Source organism: Echinops telfairi, unplaced genomic scaffold, assembly GCF_000313985.2.
Source record: "Echinops telfairi isolate 266 unplaced genomic scaffold, ASM31398v2 ScPeMD7_49;HRSCAF=173, whole genome shotgun sequence".
Lineage (NCBI taxonomy): Eukaryota > Metazoa > Chordata > Mammalia > Afrosoricida > Tenrecidae > Echinops > Echinops telfairi.
In genome coordinates, this window is record NW_022103947.1 from 1,280,544 (window position 1) to 1,300,065 (window position 19,522).

The window sequence follows — 19,522 nt, forward strand, 5'->3', positions numbered from 1 at the left end:
GCAGGAGCTATGGTGGGGTGAGTCTTAACTAGAGGCCATCTTCTCCACCTCTGAGATTAAAGAATTTTAAGGATTCAATATAGAGATGAACTACTTATGATACAGAGCAGGGGACATTATACAGTTAAGAAGTCATGATGTGCTTATTGCTGATGAGGAAAATATAACATTTCTATTTCAGTGTATTATGTTAAATTCAAATGTAATTCATAGTTGACATGTATAATTAAGCTAATTTTGAGTGCCCTATCTCTATCTCTCTCGACATAAAATGACCTTTCCAATTGTAAAAAAAAGAGTGCAAGAATGTTATTTTACTTACAAGTAAGGTTATCTGAAGTTGAATTGTTTAGCAAAATAACCACATATATTTAGAAACAAAGATATGAATATGCATAGAAAAATCAAGCATACTGTATTAAGCCAGGTTGACTAGAGAAACAAATGTGTTGACACTCATACATGTCTAAGAAATTTTTATATCAAGAAGTAGTTATAAACATAATCAAGATGTATAAATATGCCAGGCCAGTCCAACTCAAATATGTGAGCCTGATACTACTTCCTGTCTCTTTTCAGACTCATGAATCTACATGCAATGATGTAGAATTCAGGAAAGTCACAGGCTGGTGGAACACAGACTTTTGCATCCAATGGTTGTGAGTGCATCTCCAGGGCTTAGGCAATAACCAGGGTCAGCCATGAGGAAATTGAAGGCAGAGAGAGAAGGGGAGTTTCCCAGGACCTTCCTTTTAAGAAGGCCATGCCCACAAGGAGATGCCATCAGCCTGTGACCTGATTGACAGGCTGAACTCCACCCTATATTTTTATATATCTTCAAGTTAACATGAAATTGTAATTACTACACATACTGAATAGCACATGTAATGTTCCCTTGCAAGTGAAGTGTGTATGTTCTAGGTCATTAATGAATAAACTTGCTGCATGATTTATTAAAAAACATATTGCTTGTGTAAAACCTGGCATATTTTCTTTAGGAAACAAACTAATAGATGTGTCCATAAAAAATGTTCTCACTGAACATTGTGTTACAATTAATGTTTTTACTTGGTCACACGAAGAGAAGAAATAACATCATTTTAAGATGTTTTTCTATTGTTACTATTACTATTCATGTTTGTATAACTAGAAAACTTGCATAATATTTCCTTAGTAATTCACCTTTTTATTACTTAAAAACTAAGTAAGTCAATGTTTTAGAAAATTACTTGCTTTATTGAATTGGAACACCAGAAAATAACACAGGTTTCTCTAGCTGTGATACTAATAAGAAAAGACTAAAGTGGAGAGTTCACTTGCTCCAAATCACAAGGCTAGTAAAAGGTAAAGCATTGAAAATAACGTGGCTCCTAATCTTAGTCAATTCTATCAAACTGTTCTATCCTCCTAATTAAACATTAAGGTAATAATTAAGATTTGGCTAAATAAAGCCCTATTTTACTTGAAATATATATTTGTGTATTTTTTCCTACTTCTAGGGATAATTGCATATAGAAACTTCACAGCATGTGATCTCAAGAGCTGCCCTAAAAGGTAAGCTTCCCATAAGGGAAGATTTTTCCTATTTGTACTTCACCTTTGATTAGCATCCCTGGTTTCCATGGTAACACTGAGATCCTTTTCTTAAGAGTGATACTATGAGATTATTTTGATGTTTTTGGAATGTTAAACTTAATGAAGGTTAGTGAAGACATAAATTAATGTTTTATACTAGTAACTTGATGCCTTCCCCAGTTTTCTCTGGGGAAAATAATGGAGGTAGGTTTTCTGAAGTTGAGATTGATTTGGTAATTGTAGAACTTCAGAATTTAGCTTCATGGAAAGAATATCAGGAATGCATTTAAGGCTGTTATAATTTTACCAAGTGGTCTTACAGGACAAGTTGTATTAGCAGTCAGACAACACAACTATTAATTAAGTAGGTTGGACAAATATCTTGTTCTTAAGATTGAAACATTGTAGAGATAAAGCTTGAACATTGCAACTCACTCTACAATATATAAAAATGCTTTTCTTAATGTAGTATTCAGATGTACAAATGTAAAAAATGAAACCTATTTAAATGTGAGATGAGTAATTATAGGTTATATATTTCATCTATAATTATTCATCTCACATTAAAACCTTGTAATTTCTTGAATGATTGAGATGCTTTCATTAGTCTCTGGACCACACCATAGGATGTGTGATAATGGTGTGTGTGTGTGTGTGTGTGTGGTGGTCTGCCTTGATATCAATTGACTTGGAGAAGAGGGCATGTTTGAATATATCGTACCTGTGCATTGAGGTCCTAAAAAATCCAATAAAAGATTTAGCCACAAAAGCTCCATATGCTGCTTGGTTGATTAAAGACACCAAAGCACATAAGAAGGTATTGTAACTTTTAGGGAAATTCTGCATCAAGGACCCTGTCAGAGCTTGTCCTTTTCATCACTTTGTATTATTTTTGCTATAATAAATCTGTTGTAATTATAACATTTTCCTAAGTTATGTGAGGAGGTATAACAAATTATTGAACCTAAGGAACTAGTGAAGCTAGCAGATCAGAAGTGAGAAGGCTTGCTCCTATGAATCCCTGGGTTTATGGATGATATCTTCAGTTTATGGATATCTAAAACTCAAACCAAATACATGGCCACCAAGTCAATTCCAATTAATAATAATTCTATATAGGATACTTATAATGAAAATCTTTCTAGGAGCAGGGAGCCTCATATTTCTTCCTCTGAGCATCTGGTGGGTTTGAACTGCTGATCCTTGTAGTAGCTGGTGGATTTGAATCACAGATTTCATGGCTAACAATCCAACACCTAATCCACAGTGCCAGTAGGACTCATTGAAGGGATATAAGGACCTCTTAAATATGCAGAAAGCAGGTTGGTACTGGCATATGAAGTCTCCCATGGCAGCCAGTAGAAGTGTGTTCTTCAACGTGTGAGCTCTGACCACATCTCTGGTACTACAGAGGACTGCAGAAGGGTTGGTGCCAAAGCTGAACAGAGAAACTGAATGTGGGAAGCCCTGTACCCTCACAATTGTTATCAGGGAAAAAATGAATCTGAAATTCATCATGTCTATGTTGTCAAATATGCATAAGCATTTATAGTGAAAGAGATCTCCTTTCATTGCTATTCATACATTAAGCAATGTCTTATCTTCTAATTCAATAATTAGTTCTGATGGCCAAAATTTCCCCAAACATGATAAAAATTGCCAAACAGTACAGAGTGGAGACGGTTTACCTAATAAGCAAGGTAAGCACAGGTTTACTTGTGCTTATTTCATTATCTATACTGAACAGTTTCATCACAATATTTTTCCAACTTCTAACTTTTCCTGTTTGGTGAATCAAAATCATAGTTTCAGTGGCTGAATTAGCCATCTTTCTTGTGGTAAAAAACAAAACAAAACAATGAAATTGTTCACTATAGATTAGAATGTAAGCATTCATAAACCCATGTCTACCTTGCCTATACTGGGAACTTTTCTTGTCGATTTGAAAAGAGGCTTTGATTCTCTAGAAAGGTAATTTGGGTCTGGGAGAGAGTCAGATGCCAGCCATATCTAGAAGCAGGATTTTTGATGTAGTGAAAAGATGTGAAATTGTTCACTCTAGATTAGAAAGCAAGCATAAATAAGCCCATGTTTACCTTGCTTATTGGGAAATCTTACACAGGTACAGAGAATGATGGCATTGATCAAATTTTAATGAATGATTTTAAGCCTCAGTGAATATATTTTGGCATTACAATGAAAGAAATTAGAAAAAATCACGGATATGTGTTATAAACCATGATTGAATAAGAAAAATTTAAAAATCAATTATCTATTGATCCATAGCAAACCATCCCAAACCCAGGCTCAAAAACATTAATTATTTCTCATGAATCCATGGTTCAGCTGCTTGGGTCTTATGATCTGGGACAGAATCCTATCTTTGCTGGGTGTGTTCATGTGTCTGGGTTCAGCTTTATCCTCATGGCTAGCATAATCCTAAAATATTCAGAGTATTCTTAAACTTGTCAGTAGTTTCTATTTTCACCTTCCTGTGATTCGTCCAACTATAATTCATTACAGATAATGCAGTATGCATGATCTTTCTAAATCATTATTCTGGTATGATTATTGCTTCATCATTGTGTCAATTCCAACTTATACATGTTAGCTACAGGGACAATTTTACTCTATTCTATAGGATTTCTATGAGTCAGAACCCACTCAATGCCAGTGAGGTCTTTTTAATTCTTGATTTATTTGTTTGGTTTTATAGGACATATTAGAATAGGGTTTCCAAGGCTGTAAACCTTTATAGGACCAGAAAGCCTCATATTTCTACTGCAGAGCAGCTGGTGGTTTCAAACTGATGACCTTACGAGTAGCATCCCAAGGAATTAACCACTACACTACCAATGCTCTTTCAGATGACCACAGCCTGTGACACATTTTTCATGTAGTTCACCTATAGAAGACTCAGCCCATTTGACCCTGGATTACTGCTCAGATTTTGCTTCTTTGTCCCACTGTAAGCACTACCACTTACATTTTTTTTAAGGCTCAAATGCATTCTCTTTTTCCTATGTGTTGATTCTATGTGTGTATATTACCTGAAATACTATTTTCTTAACTCTAACTCATCGATAATTGATCATCTCTTGTTACCAACTTCTGAAACTCAGTTTTCTAGCTAGCTTTATGTGATTTCTCTCATTTTAGCTAATCCAAATTCCCCATATCTATGTGAACAACCTGATAAATATCTTGTACTTTTAGCTGTTTGCATACTATATTACTCCCCCACTGTAGAAACAATAAAGCCATGAGTCAGCATCCTCTTGTTTGTCCTAGCATTATAGAATTTAGTATTACACGCGCAGAGGATACACTCAGAATTATCCATGCAGAGAATGAAGGCTAGAATGACATCTTTCCTTTTCTATATCCTGTCTATACGTTTGGGTGATTGGGCCTGGTGATCATTAGGTTTTGTGTCAACTTGGCAGGGCCAGAATTCTCAGTAGTTTGGCAATGAGGCCTCTCTCATAATATGATGTAACATAATATAAAAAAACTCCATGAGGATTAGGCTGGATTGCTATCCCTCACCCAGGCAACAGCCTAATGCTGTCTCCTTGGGGAACATATCCGTGAATAGATGTTGTGGAGAACTCACTTTCTCTTTTTGTCCTGCTGGCCTCACTCCATCTGGCTTCTTGGGATTTGAACTGGGGCCCACCATGTGGCTTGTCACTTTGGGAGCTATGGGCAGCCTGCTGTAGTGCCAGCTGACCTTGGACACCATAGACTCTGCATCTATCAGTAGTGGTCTTCCTGCTTCACTTTCTGATTTCCTTCTCCTGCTTCATCATGGGGCAGTTGCTTAGGTTGAGAAGGGCTTCACGGACTTGGGCGGGACTAGGCTGCTCACTGTGTGACTGTGGGGCCATGACAATGTGAGCCACTCTTCCTCTGTACGTTTCTTTTTAATACGCATGAGTGTCACTGGTTAGCTTCTCTAGAAAACCTAATAACACAGTCATGTCCAGAATTAAGAGTAAAAGGCAAAAGGTGAGGTTCCCTCAAATTTTCTTCATCCCTACTTAGAGAGTAGCTGAAAATCTTTGTTACCCAGGACTTTTTCTTTTGCCACAGTTTGTTAAAGATAAGAAGGGAGCTCCTAGGTGGTGCAGACAGTTAACATGCTCAGCTATTAAACAAAAGACTTGAGATTGGATGATACCCAAAGATGCTGCTGAAGAAAGACCTGGTGTTCTACTTAAGAACCAGTCACTGAAAACACTGTAACAGTCCATTTTGTTCTGACATACATAGGTTCCCTATGAGTTGGGGTTGACCCAGTAGCAACAAATACTAACTACTCTGGGTCAGAATCACTTACAGATGTATTGATTTTGATTCGTACATTTGCTGCTTTTTCCCAACTCCTCCTTCTAACCCTTCCCCTACTCTCCCCTCCCCTCTCTTCTTTAATTTCAAGGAGAAAAACAAAGTTTCAACACTTGCCAACATACCAACATTTGGAAAACCCAGTGTGATTGAGTCTATGTCAACTCATAGCAACCCGATAAGGCAATGTAAAAGTGCCCCTGTGGGTTTCCAAGACTAAATTCTAACGGGAGTAGAAAGCCTCTTCTTCTGAGCATCTGGATATTCCATATAAAATATTGATTCCCAGATTATCTTTAAAGAAATAACATCTTACTACCCCTAGACAATATTCCTATATGTCAGGGCAGCTTAAATGAGTAGTAGCTGCCATCCCATTTTTCAAAATCATTTTATTGGGGGCTCGTACAACTCTTATCAAAATCCACCCATCCATTGTGTCAAGCACGTTTGTACATTTGTTGCCCTCATCATTCCCTCTCCACCTTCTCCTTCATGAACCCTTGATAATTTATAAATTATTATTATTTTGTCATGTCTTACACTGTCTGACGCCTCCCTTTACCCACTTTTCTGTTGTCCATCCCCCAGGGAGGGGGTTACATGTAGGTCCTTGTGATTGGTTCCACCTTTCCACCATTGTTATTCCTCATGCTGTGCCGCCTTTTATATATGCGGCCCAGACTTGATTTCAGTAGTGTCAGCTATACATGGACTTTGGACTGACGGGCTGTTGGTGCATAGCTCAACTTCTAGGTGTCTGACTCTGGTGAACCAAAGATCTTAGGTTCAGTGGCTGAATGATCCATTTAGTTGTTTTTGTTGTTTATCTATCAACTAAGTTGGAACACTTTGTTTTGTGTCTTAAGCTCTAGGCTTAAATTTCTGATTTAGCATTTTAGCTTATCACCTAACCTCTCTTAACTTGTTTTCTCATTTGTAAAGTGGAAAATATATATTATTTATACTTTGCTTCACATTAACCACAATACTTAGTCTAGGCTGCATACTTAGGGGAAATATGTAAGAAGATAATTACATTATTTTACCTTGGTCTGATAAAAATGATTTTATCTTTTGTTAATCTATAATAATAAAAATGGATTAGGAACAGTAAATTTTGTTACATGCTACAGTATCAATTAACTTTGAAAACATAAGTAAAAGAAGCTGAACCCCAAAGGCCACCTCTGTTATGATTGTATATACATTAAATATCCACAGCAGCAAATCCATAGAGACATGTTACAAATTGTTGCACAACTTTGTACATACATACACACAAATCAGCGGATTTTATAGTGGAGGGTGATTGTATTGTCAGGTGCAGACCACAATATAAAAATGATAAATATATGTCTTAAGAAGACAAATGTTCAATTTTAGACTTATTGACTTGGAGAATAACAAAATAAGCACAACTCTTGGCTTGTCACTCTAATCAATGAGCACTATTATTTAAATCAATTAGTCTTGACCCACTCTCCAAAGGCAAAAACCAAATCAAATTTTTAACTGCAAGGATTCATGAAACACAAAGGTCATGAATGATTGGGGTTAAAGAAATGGTTTTTATTTTCAAACCTTCCTTACCTTATTGTCTTGCCTACTTCATATTGCCTCTCAAGGGTTTAGGAGGAGCCCTGATGGTGCAATGATTATACACTCTGCTGCTAATAGAAAGGTTGGTAGTTCAATCTCAACAAGTGGCTTCATGGGGGAAAGACCTGGAGCTCTTTTCCTAAAAGGGTCACAGCCCAGAAAACCCTTTGTGTCAGTTCTACTCTATCACATGGAGTTACTATGAATTAACATCAACCCAATGGCAGTCTATAACAACAGGCCTTAGGTTCCCCAAACTCAAGCATAGGATTGATACGCATAGTCATTTTGCTGGATTTGTGTGAGGGCTAGCAGAAATAGATGACAAGTACTTACAAGGGTTCCATTTCCAAGCAGCTCCTGTATAATTGCTATGTTTATAATTAGTGATATTTGGTTGTAAGTATTAGAGCATTAGATGCTTGGCAGTTCGCTGTCCTGAGGTTGGCTTTCCTTCAGTGCCACTGTGGTCAAAAAGAAGAGAATGCCTAGATTTTTCACTGGGACTTAATGTGTTTAATCATCTCCTGAAGGACACTTGATTTGGCAGGGAAATATTTAACAGGGCATCATGATGTTCATTTGTCTGGGCTTCTCTTGGTAGTCTGTAGAGCCTTCCTGAGCTGCAGTAACATTAGCTGTGCTGTGAGAGCAGCATGAACATACCAAGAGGGTAATGTTAGAACTGAAAGAACATATCCCTGTGGCCTTATATTAGAATGTTTCTGTGCATGTGTTTCTGAAGGCAATTTGTGTTACTAATAAACAGGCTGCTATCTATGTATATGTAATGTACACACACACACTGTAGATGCATTTTAGTTTTTATTGATTAATTTATTGATTTTGGCTTTGACTTTGAAGATTGAAATTGTAGTCATAGGCATATAAAGGATAATTGATTTATTGTGCATTCCTGTTGTTAGCTTCCCACTGATAGGGACCCAATGCACAATAGAGAAAAGCTTGCCTGATCCTGCACCATCCTTGTCATTGTTATGTCTGAGACCATTATAATAGCAACTGTATCACTCCAGCTTGTCAAAGGTCCTCCTCTTTTTCCCTGACCCTCTACTTTATCAAGAATGATGTCATTTTCTAGAGACTGGACCCTAATCATTAGAGCCCTCATCCAAAGTACATGGAGTGAAATCTTACCATGTTCACTTCTAAGGAGGTTATGGCTGTACTTCTTTTAAGACTAACTTTTTCTTTCTTCTGGTTATTCCTGGTATAATCAATATTTTTCACCAGCACTATAATTCAGATGCATAAATTCTTGTCTAGTTTTCCTTATTCATTGTCCAAATGTCACATGCTATGATAAAATCAGTGATGTTCATATACATATAAGAATTTTATATCAAGGAAGCAGCCCTGCCTAGTTCAATTCAAGCCCATGGGTCAAATGGTAACTAGAGCCCCACCCCCACCTCTACCTCACCCCCACCTGCAAGTTCATGCAGCTGCAGGCTGGTGAAGCAGGAAACAGAAGCTGGAATGTGGGAGATCGCAGGATGGTGGGTGCAGAGTCCTGTGTAGTCTATTGCAAATTATAGGATTGTGCAGACAGTTAATCTCAAGTATGAAAGAAAATCACTAAATAAATTGTTCTGTTTGCTATTTTAAGTTTTCCTTATCGATAATGCAAAGTATGCTATAGAGAATGGATAAAGTATATGAGGCTTTGGGTTATTTGGAACTGATAGTCGCTTGGAACTAACTCTATACCAGGTGCTGTATTAAGACTTGGTGACATGATGGTGAATAAAATAGGTATATGCCCTGATGAAGTGACAAAGCGTAAACAGGTGAAAACAATACAAATAGTGCTGAGTACTATGAAGAAAATAAATGCAATGATAAAGCAGCCATGGTTAAAATCCTATATCCTTCCTAGATTGTTGCATAATATTGGGTATGTTATGTACCACAGTAGATATCTGTTTTTGATTATTATGATGAACTGATTATTTGATTATTTTCCTCAATAAAGCTTTTTGCCTTATCTGTTTTATATGATATCAATATCACCATTTGAATCCGTATTGTCCAAGGTTTCCACTCCTTCATTTTCAATCCTCTGTTTCATTTTAGATATGTCTTCTGTTCATAGCATGTAGCTGTACTTAATTTTAAAAGATTGGTAATGTTCCTTTCTGTCAATATAATTAAATATTTTACCATTATTTTGATACTTAGATATTCAGAACTTTTCTATCATTACATATTTTGTGTTGGGAATATAGTTTCTGTATATTTCTCACTTCATGCTTTTTACTGAATTCACTGATTTTTTTATTCCATCATTTTTTCTTATGTTTTAGTCTATTTTCAGTTTCTCCCTTAATTTTTAAAATTTGCAAAGCAAAATTTAACCAAATCTTCTTAGTAAAATCTAACAACATTTAACTCTAATTTTACTTCCCAAAGTTCCAAGTTACTATTATGATAGCATTTTAGTTCAATCTGGTGTTTTACAGTTACTAAATATTATTATTATTCTTTAATGCAGTAAAATTCAACTTACATTATTTCCTTATGTATTGTCTATATTACTTATCCATATTTTGTCTAGCCTCCCACATCTTTTTTAGTTCAATCCAGCAGGTAGTCCACATGAAAAAGGATCCCTGATGGTACACTGGTTAAGTGCTTGTCTGAGAACCAAAATGATGTTTTGAATCCATGCACTGCTCTGTGGGAGAAAGAGTTGACAGTCTGCCCCCATAAAGATTATTACTTTGAACAAATTATGTTGCTTTTGTACCCTGCTGAAATGTTTAATTTGTTAATGTGTCAAGAATCTTTTACACCAAAAAAGAGAACGGTGACAAGAAAATTAAGGAATCAATACTTTTTAAAATAGCATTTAAAAATTAATATACATACATATATATCATATAATTTCATAGTTTAATCACATCAAGCAGAGTTGTACAATTGCAACAACAGTTTCCAAGCATTCTTTATCTACATGGACCACTTGACATCAACTCTCCTTTACTCTCACCCCTCCCACCACTGAACCACCCTCCCACTGAAACCCCTGATACACTTGCTGTCTCTGTAGAGTCATCAATCCTGGGGAAAACATTTAACATAATTTCAAGAAGGTGGCTTCCAATGACATGACACCTCTGAGATACATCCAAATATGGACAAGCAAAAACAAACAGAACAATACAAACCAAAGGTACAGTCAATTTAGGAAACCATATCAGGTTCAGCATGTGTCGTAGGGAGTCTACTGGCAAAGTTTTAATGGCTCGAGTCAGATTTCTGCCTATGAAATGCTATACTACTGCTCCAAAGCTTTCTGTTTAGTGACCACCTTCCCTCCATCCCTCAAATGTAGATAGAGGGCATTCCCCAGAGTCTTGTTTGCTGTGCAGTTCCACAAATGGATCTTGGGCTCCCACTGCAAACCATAGCTTTCTGTACACCAGGGTCTCACCATCTAGGCTCTGATACTAGTCCCTCCTTCGACTTCAGACTATGTAGTTTACCATCCTTTGGTCACTGATGATGGTGTGCATCTTCTATGTGGACTTATTTGACATCTCACTTAGATGGTTGCTTGTTTGGAAACAAGTCTTTAAGAATGCAGACACTATTTTATTTGCTAGCTAGGGACCATCTACATTCTTTGCCACATTTTGTTATAGCTCCCATTTCTTCTATTTCTTTTTCCTGAGGGCAAGTGTTGAGCATGGCCATGATGAAAGAACTAATTGTTCTTCAACTGGAGCTAGGATTTAGTGTAAGCTCAAAACTCATTTCTGGATCTATGTTTTGTTTTGAACTTTTTTCCTTTTAATTTGTTAATTAATGGATGTTAATACATGTCATATCATTCCACAGTTCAATCTCGTGAAAAAGAACCGTACATTTGCTTCCATAATCAGTTTCCCAACATACTTTTTCTTCCTGGTCTCCTTGATATCCTATCCATTTTACCTCCCCCACCCCCGTTTACAAACCTCACTTCCAACCCTTGTTCTATTTACTGTCCCTATAGACAGTAAATAAAATCATCAATCCTGAGATTATTTTCCTGAAAAACAGAAAAAATAAATAATACAATTTCCATAGGTGACCTCCAAAGACATAGCACCTCTGAGATATATCAGACTGTGAACAGGCATAAACAAAGTGAAAAAGAATGCCTGTCCCCCATTTGGCGGAATGATACGTATCTTAATACAGCATGCAGGGTGTTGATGAAGCAGGACCTTCCTTAATTGTCCGCCTACCAACAGTTCACCAATCTTGGTACAGCTGTCTTCTGCTTACTCGCGGTCATGTATTTTCTGATGTAAGTCCTCAGCTTACAAGTCTATCTGTGGTAGGGTCCAGTTCATCCTGTGAAGTTCCCAATTACAATCTCACTAGTATAGACTGGAATATGCTGGGTCAGCCACCCTGAAGATCGAGGATTCAGTGACTCAATGTTCTAAGGCACCCGGTCTGGTTCCCAGACATTCCTCTAGAGTCCTGAGATCAATGCGGTCCATTAGTTGCATGCCACCAAAGTCATACTCACCCTCCTGTCCCCCGAAAGCATTTTCACTCATTCTTCCCCCCCACCTGGGATTGGTCCTCCCACTTTTCCTACCAACAGACCTGCCTTTGTGTTTCCCAGATGTGTTTGCTCCCTTCCCCTCTGCTTTGTTGTCTTTCACACCCTTCCCTCTTACCCCTCTGTTAGGGCATTCTACATGCCCAAGGAGGCTTCATCGTAGAATTACATGACAGCTGCTCAGTAGACACCCCTAAATCTAGCCCTAACCCTAACCCTCACCCTCCCCTTCTTTGGCCATCTGTTCCCAGCTGATGTGAGGCACCCTCCGATCAAGTGACCTGGATGGTATATGGCTCATTGGCACTGGTCAGGCTCTCTACCAGGATGTCTGGCCCTGCAGCCAGAAGACTGGATGCCCTACAAGCCTCAACTTGTGTCTGTCCTGCTGCCTGTCCCTACAGCAAGTGGTCTCATATAGTATTTGTCCTTTTGTGATTGACTAAATTCACTCAGCAAAGTGTTTCTCAGCTATTTCTATGTCTCGAGATATTTCATGGTTCCGTCACTGTTCTTAAGCAATGTGTAGTATTCCATTGTGTGTATGTATATACCAGAGGGTTTTACAATTTTATTTCATCTAGTCTTCTACTGATGGGAATTTGGACTGTTTCCAGCTTCTTGCTACTGTGAATGAACATGGATGAGCAAATGTCTGTTTGTGATCTGTTTCTTATTCCTTTTGAATATATGCCCAATAATGGTATTGCTGGATCATATGGTATTTCAATCCCCATATTGCCTTCTACAGTGGCTGTACATATTTACTTGTCCACCAGCAGTGCATTTTGATCTAACCACACCCTTTCCAACATTTGCTGTTCTCACTTTTTTTTTTTTAAATCAGGCTGTGGTTATGGGTGGTAGGTGGTAGCTCATGGTTATTTTGACTTGCATTTCCCATATGGCTAGTGACCGGGAGAATTTCGTCATGTGTTTATTAGCCATTCAAGTGCCATTCTTTGTGAATCATCTGCTCAGGTTCTTTGCCCACCTTCTCAGAGAGTTATTGGTTTTTCCTTGTTGTAGTTTTGTAAAATATTGTTGATTTTAGTAATTAGTCCTTTGTCTATGATGCGGTTACTAAATATTTTCTCCATATCTATAGGCTCTCTTTTAATGAAGTCTTTCAATCTGCACAATTATATTATTTTTAACAGGTCCCACTCCTCTATTTGGGTTGACATTGTTTCTTTATTTCTAAAAGCCCATGTATTCCCTGAACTAGAGCTCCTAGATTTACTGCACTTTTCTCACTGATGATCCTGATAGCTTAGTATTTTACATCTAGGTCTTTGATCCACATTGAGTTTGTTTTTGTGTGTGGCGTGAGATACGGGTTTTGTTTTATTTTCTGCAGGTGGATATTCAGGTTTTCCAACATCATTTATTGAATAGGGCATCTGCTTCCCATTTAATGTTTTTTGGGCCTTTGCCAAAAATCAATTGTCTGTATGCAGATGTTTTTATTTCTGGGTTTCCTGTCCTAATCCATTGGTTCATGTATGTATCATCACACAGTACCAGGCTGTTTTGACAAATGTGGCTGTATAGTAGGTTTTAAGGTCAGGTAGTGCAAAACCACCTACTTTGTTCTTTTTCTTGATGAGTTCATTGCCTATCCTAGGCTTCTTCCTTTCCATATGAAGCTGGTAATCAGTCTTTCCATTTCTCTGAAGAACAATACTGGGATATGGATCAGGATTGCATTGAATTTGTAGATTGCTTTAAGTAGTATTGACATTTTCACAATATTGTTTTCCAATCCATGAACACTAGATATTCTTCCATGTGTGTAGATCCCTTTTGGTTTCTTGCAGTAGAGTTCTGTAGTTTTCTTTGTACATTTTTTTGTTCTGTTTTCCGGTTAGGTTTGATCCGGGGTCTTTCAGTTTTTTCATGGCTAAAATGAATGGTACTGTTTCTTTGATATCTGTTTTGGTATTCCAGTCCCTGGTATATAGGAATCAGTACAGCTGATTTCTGCTTGTTAATCTTGTATCCTGTTAGTCTACTGAACTCCTCTATTATTTCCAACAATCCTATTGTGGGCACCACAAAAGTTTCACTTATTTATCCACTTGTACTCCCTTTATTTCTAGTTATTGTCTTATGGTACTCACTAGGATTTCCAACACAATGTTGAATAAGAATGGAGATAGGGGACATTCTTGTTGAGTTTCCTTATTTAATGGAAATGTCAGGTTTTATCCATTGAGTGTGGTATTAGCTATTGATTTTTCTTATATGGCTTTTATTGCCTTGAGGATTTTTCTTTCTAGTCTACTCTTCTTGGGAGCTTTTATTAGGAATGGGCGTTTGAGGTTAAATGCTTTTTCTGCATCAATCGATATAACCATATGGTTCTTATTCTTTTCCTTGTTGATATGGTGGATTATATTCATTGTTTTTCAAATGTTGAACCAACTTTAAGTTCCTGGTATTCCCACTTAGTCAAGATATATTATTCTTATGATATGTTGTTGGATACTATTGGCCAACATTTTTTTGAGGATTTTCGCATCTATCTTCATGAGAGATACCGGTGTGTCATCTCTATCCTTGTGGGGTCTTTGCCTGGTGTCCGTGTTATTGTTATCCTGGCTTCATAGAATGAAGCCAGTTTGGCAGTTTGCGCTCCCTTTCTCTCTTCTGGGAGAGTTTGTACGATTGGTGTCAACTCTTCTCTGAATGCTTGGGAGAATTTTCCTTTGAAGCCATCTGGACTGGGGCTTTTTTTGGTTGGGAGTTTCTTGATAGCCTTATCTATTTCTTCTTTTGCTATGGGTCTGTTCAAGTTCTTAATGTCCATAAGTGTTAATTTGTAGAGAGAGTGATTTTCTAAGTATTTGTCCATGTCCTCCAAATTATTAAATTTGTCGGAATACAGTCTTTTATAGTACTGTGTTTTTTACCCATTGATCTATCTTTCTTTGAGAGCAGTGTACTGAAAAATCCCCTACCATCCTTGTTGAACTGGTGATTTCACTTTTAGTCTCATTGTGGATTTGGTTGATGAATTTCAAGGGACTTCAGTTGAGCACATAAATGGTATTATGTTTATGAGTTCTTATTCTATTGAGTCCTTGAGCATTATGTAATGCCCATTCTTATCACTAGTTTATGTATGTACCTTGAAATCTATTTTGTCAGATATTAGTATTGCCACTCCCACTTATTTTTTATTGCCATTAACTTGATAAAAACTTTGCCACCCTTTGATTTTTGAATTTTTTGTTCATGTATGTTTTTTTGTATTTGTCTCTTGAAGGCAGCAGATTGATGGATTTTGTTGTCTAATCCAGTCTGCTACTTTTTGCCTTTTGATTGGTGCATTTAGACCTTTGACGTTTAGTGTAATTAAGTCTAAATGTAGATTAATCACTGATATCTCCTGTTATTTGTGTTTGATATTTTTCTTTCTTCCCCTTTGTAGGGTGGTGTGTGTCTGTGAAGAGTTTATTATTGTCTTCATTTCTCCACTAGATCTGTAATATTTTGGGTTTGCAGGGTGTTGTTTTCTGAGTACTGTCACACCCTGTGATTGTCTCCTGCTTGAGTGCTGTGGTTGTTGGTTTTCTGCTCATAAAGAACTGGAACATACTTTTGGTCAGGCTGGTTTGGTTTTCACAAATTCTCTAAAGGTTTCCTTATTTGAGAACACTTTTACTTTCCTTTTAAATTTGATGGAGAGCATCTCTGGATAAAGGATTCTTGGACAGCAGTTGTCTTTCAACTTTTGAAATACAGTACTGCAATTTCTTCTTTCCTGCCTGGTCTCTGTGGAAGGTCTGAGCTTATTCTTAACTTTTTACCTTTATATGTAACTGCTTTTATTTCTCTAGCTTCTCTCATGATTCTCTACTTTTTCTTAAAATTGGGTAATTTGACTAGTATATGTCTTGATGTTTGTTTGGGAAGCTTAATCTAATTGGTGTTCTCTCTGCTTCCTAATGGTATCTTCTCCTTTGTGACATTGAAGAAAATTTCTTCTAGGAATGCTATTGTTATTTTAACTGTAGGTTTTTTTTTTTTCTTTCTTTCTGTTCAGGCACCCCAATAATTTGAATATTGTTTTGCTTCACAGAATCCCACATCATTCTCAAGCTTTCTTCAGATTCTTTTGCTTTTTTGTTTGATTGTTTCTCTTGTTTGCTGAATTCTGTTGGTTATCTTCATGTTTGCTGGTTTGATTTTCCATTTCTTCTATTCTATTGTTGAAATTATTCACTTTGTTCTTCATTTTGACTACATCATTCCTTAACTCCCGGATTGCCTTTTGGTGTGACAATTCTAGTATGTCAATTTTTAAAATCAGTTTTCATGATTGATCCCCTAATTTCTTCTAAGGCCTTATTCATTTGCTTGTTTTCTCTATCTGACAATTCAAGGGTGACTCCTTTTGTGTGATCTTTTGGGTTTGGGTCATCTCCAGTAATTGAGTTTTGTTTCTATAGATTTTTTAATGGTAGCTGCTGGTGTTAGCTGTTGTTCGCATAAGATTGTGGAAGAGCTAAGGTGCTGCACTGGATTGTGGGATGTGTAGGAGGGGAGGGTCTAGCTCTATAGGTTAGTGGAGGATCAGATAGGTATGGGAAAGGGTATTGTGTGTACAAGATGAGGGACTGTTAGTTGAGTGAGTAGGAGGAATAGGATATAGGTGCTCAGGAGTGAGTTTTAATTGGTAGTATTAATCATAGAAAGTCTTCCTGCTAAGTGTATTAATTTTTAATGGGTTGGGGGTTACAATTTTACTTGGTACATTAAAGGAGAGTGAGTATTACTCAGGTGGAAGAATCAGGGTCTAGAGTTTATGGTGGTTGGGTTATGTGAGGGATATATTGAATCTAGCAGAGTCACTTATCAACCCTGTAAATTATGTAGGGAGAGAGCTTGTTGCAGGGTACCTATCTGGGGGCAGCGATGGACGCTGAGTAACTGGAAGTACTGAGTAATTGGAAGTACTGAGTTTCAATTCCCCTGATGGGGAAGGGAGCCCTGTGTTTTCTTTCTCAAAGGATAATAAAAAATATATCTACTAACCTCCTGGAGTCTGCTACACTAGGGTTCAAATTCCATCTCTCTGTCACTGGGGCTGGCTTTCTCCCTAGATAGTTGGGTTTAGCTATTTGGAGGGCCAAACCTCTCCCTTGCTATTAGGGAAGTGTGCAGAACTTCATCAAAGGATTATCCCAATTGGAATTCTGTTCTGTGGGTTGTAGCAATCTCCAGCATACAGAGCCTCCAGAAGTCTATGCAGATGGCCTTTGGATGCCCCTAGAGTGGCAGATTGTCCTGGGCTATCTCTCCATGCAGATGGATCTCTGCACTACAAGGGGAAGGGGAAAATGGTGGCAGGGAGGCAAGACACAAGCAGTCACCGTGGCCGGGGAGTGCAGTGTATGGGTTGCTGATACCAAAGGGCAGAGGTTGCTGTGGCCAAGGGGGTATATCATGGGGGTTGCTGGGGTACTGGAGCACAGGGGAATGCTCAGGGAGCCAATGCAGGGGAACACCATGGGCAGAGAGCACAGCCAAGCCCTCCATGGGGAAATTGACAAAAGTACCCTGCAGTGCTATGAGACCCAGCCTCGAGCCCAAATCTCCCCGAACTGGTCTCCTCACCCACAGATCCAGTGATCACTGAAACAGAACTTCCAGTTGCTGACCACAATACTAGTTATAATAGCCTCCCCAAAGATGAAATACCTAGGAATAAATATAACTCGGGGGAGGGGATGGAGGACCTTATACAAAGAAAACTAAAACACTATTTCAGAAAACCAAACAAGACCTCCATAAATGAAAGACTATTTCATGTTAACAAATGGAAATCTTAATGATGTGAAAATGTCAGTACTACCCAAAGCAATCTATAGATCTATATTATTCAATCCTAGTGTACATTCCAACATAATTCTTTAATGACTTGAAAAAAGCCAATCGATTTTATATGGAAAAGTAAGAGATGAGGATATGTGAACCACGATCTAAGAAGAACAAAGTAGAAATTCTTACCCTTCCCAATCTCAAAATCTACTACCGAGCCACTGTAGTCAGAACAATAGATACATAGACCAGTAGGATAAAACTCAGAACCCAGAAGTAAACCCATCCACTTAGCAATAGCTGACCACCACTCAGTTTGTTGTACTGCGGTGGCTTGTGTGTTGCTGTGGTACTGGAGGCTAAGTCACTGGTCTTGCAAATTCCTTTAGGGTTACTTAAAGGAAAGTTAATAGGTTTCAGCAGAGCTTCCAATGGAAAGCATAAGGGTAAGTTTAAGAGCCCTGGTTCCTTTCATAAATATATTATCAAACATACCTGAAAACACAAACACATCGGAAAACAAAATAGATGACTGGGACTTCATCAGTAATAGATACTTAAGTACCTCAAAAATTTTACCAAAAGAGTGAAAGGAGAATACATCAACTGAAAGAATTGGCAATGACATATTGGACAAGGGACTCATGTCTAAAATTGATAGAAGACTTCATCTCCTCAACAAAAAAAGGACAAACATTCAATAAAAAATATGGGCAAAGGGCTTAAGCAAGCATTTCACCAAAGAAGACGTTGAGGCAGCCAGCAAACACATTAGCCATGACCATAATCATTAGCCACTAGAGGGATACGTATCAAAACAATAATTAGCTATCCACTCACCCCAACTTTAACATCAAAGCTCATAAATACAGGAGACAGAAAATGCTCACCAGAGTTTGGAGAGACTGAACCCCTCATTTTTGCTGTAAGACTGTAAAATGTTACCAACACTGGGGGAAATGGTATAGTGCCTCAAAGAGTAGGAACTAGAAACAGCATATGATCCAGGAGTCCCTCTACTTGATATATATCTCAGTGAAACAAGATCTATGAAAGGAAGAGGTATACGCACACTATCACAATAGCGAAAATTGGAAACCACCTAAATGTCCATCAACATACGAATGGCTAGGCAAAGTACGGTACACACACATAGTAGAATATTTTGTAATGTTAAAGAATAACAAAGAATCTGCAAACACCTTAACAAGAATGAACCTGAAGAACATATGCTGGTGAAATTAGTCATTCACAAAAAATAAAAATCTTTGATCATTCCCAGGGATGGAAATGATAAAATGGTAAACTAGAGGTCATACATTAATAAAACTTGCAGAATTTAATCACTGTAACATCTTTTAAAGCTTCTCAAACACCGGAAGGGGGTTCTATTCTCTTCTAGAGGGTCAGTTTAAGTCAGAATCGATTGGCGGGCAATAGGTTTTGTTTTGTTTACTGATATGAATAGGAAAGTGTATGTATCATTAAGTATCATTATTTTGCCATTATTTTAAAATTGGAATGCCAATCCTTGGATACAAAACCGTCTCTGAAAACTTCTTCCCAGAATTAACTCCTCATTCT

At 37.6% G+C, this 19,522-nt stretch overlaps 1 protein-coding gene across 1 annotated transcript in view; it reads left to right on the top strand.

The window, feature by feature from the left end:
- Positions 1 to 19,522, top strand: part of CNTN4 (contactin 4) — a 1,263,733-nt gene that overhangs the window by 279,126 nt on the left and 965,085 nt on the right. Inside the window, exon 4 of the mRNA XM_045290662.1 lies at positions 1,500 to 1,554. The gene's annotated coding sequence lies outside the window, so the exon portion shown is untranslated. The remainder of the gene's footprint in view (positions 1 to 1,499; positions 1,555 to 19,522) is intronic.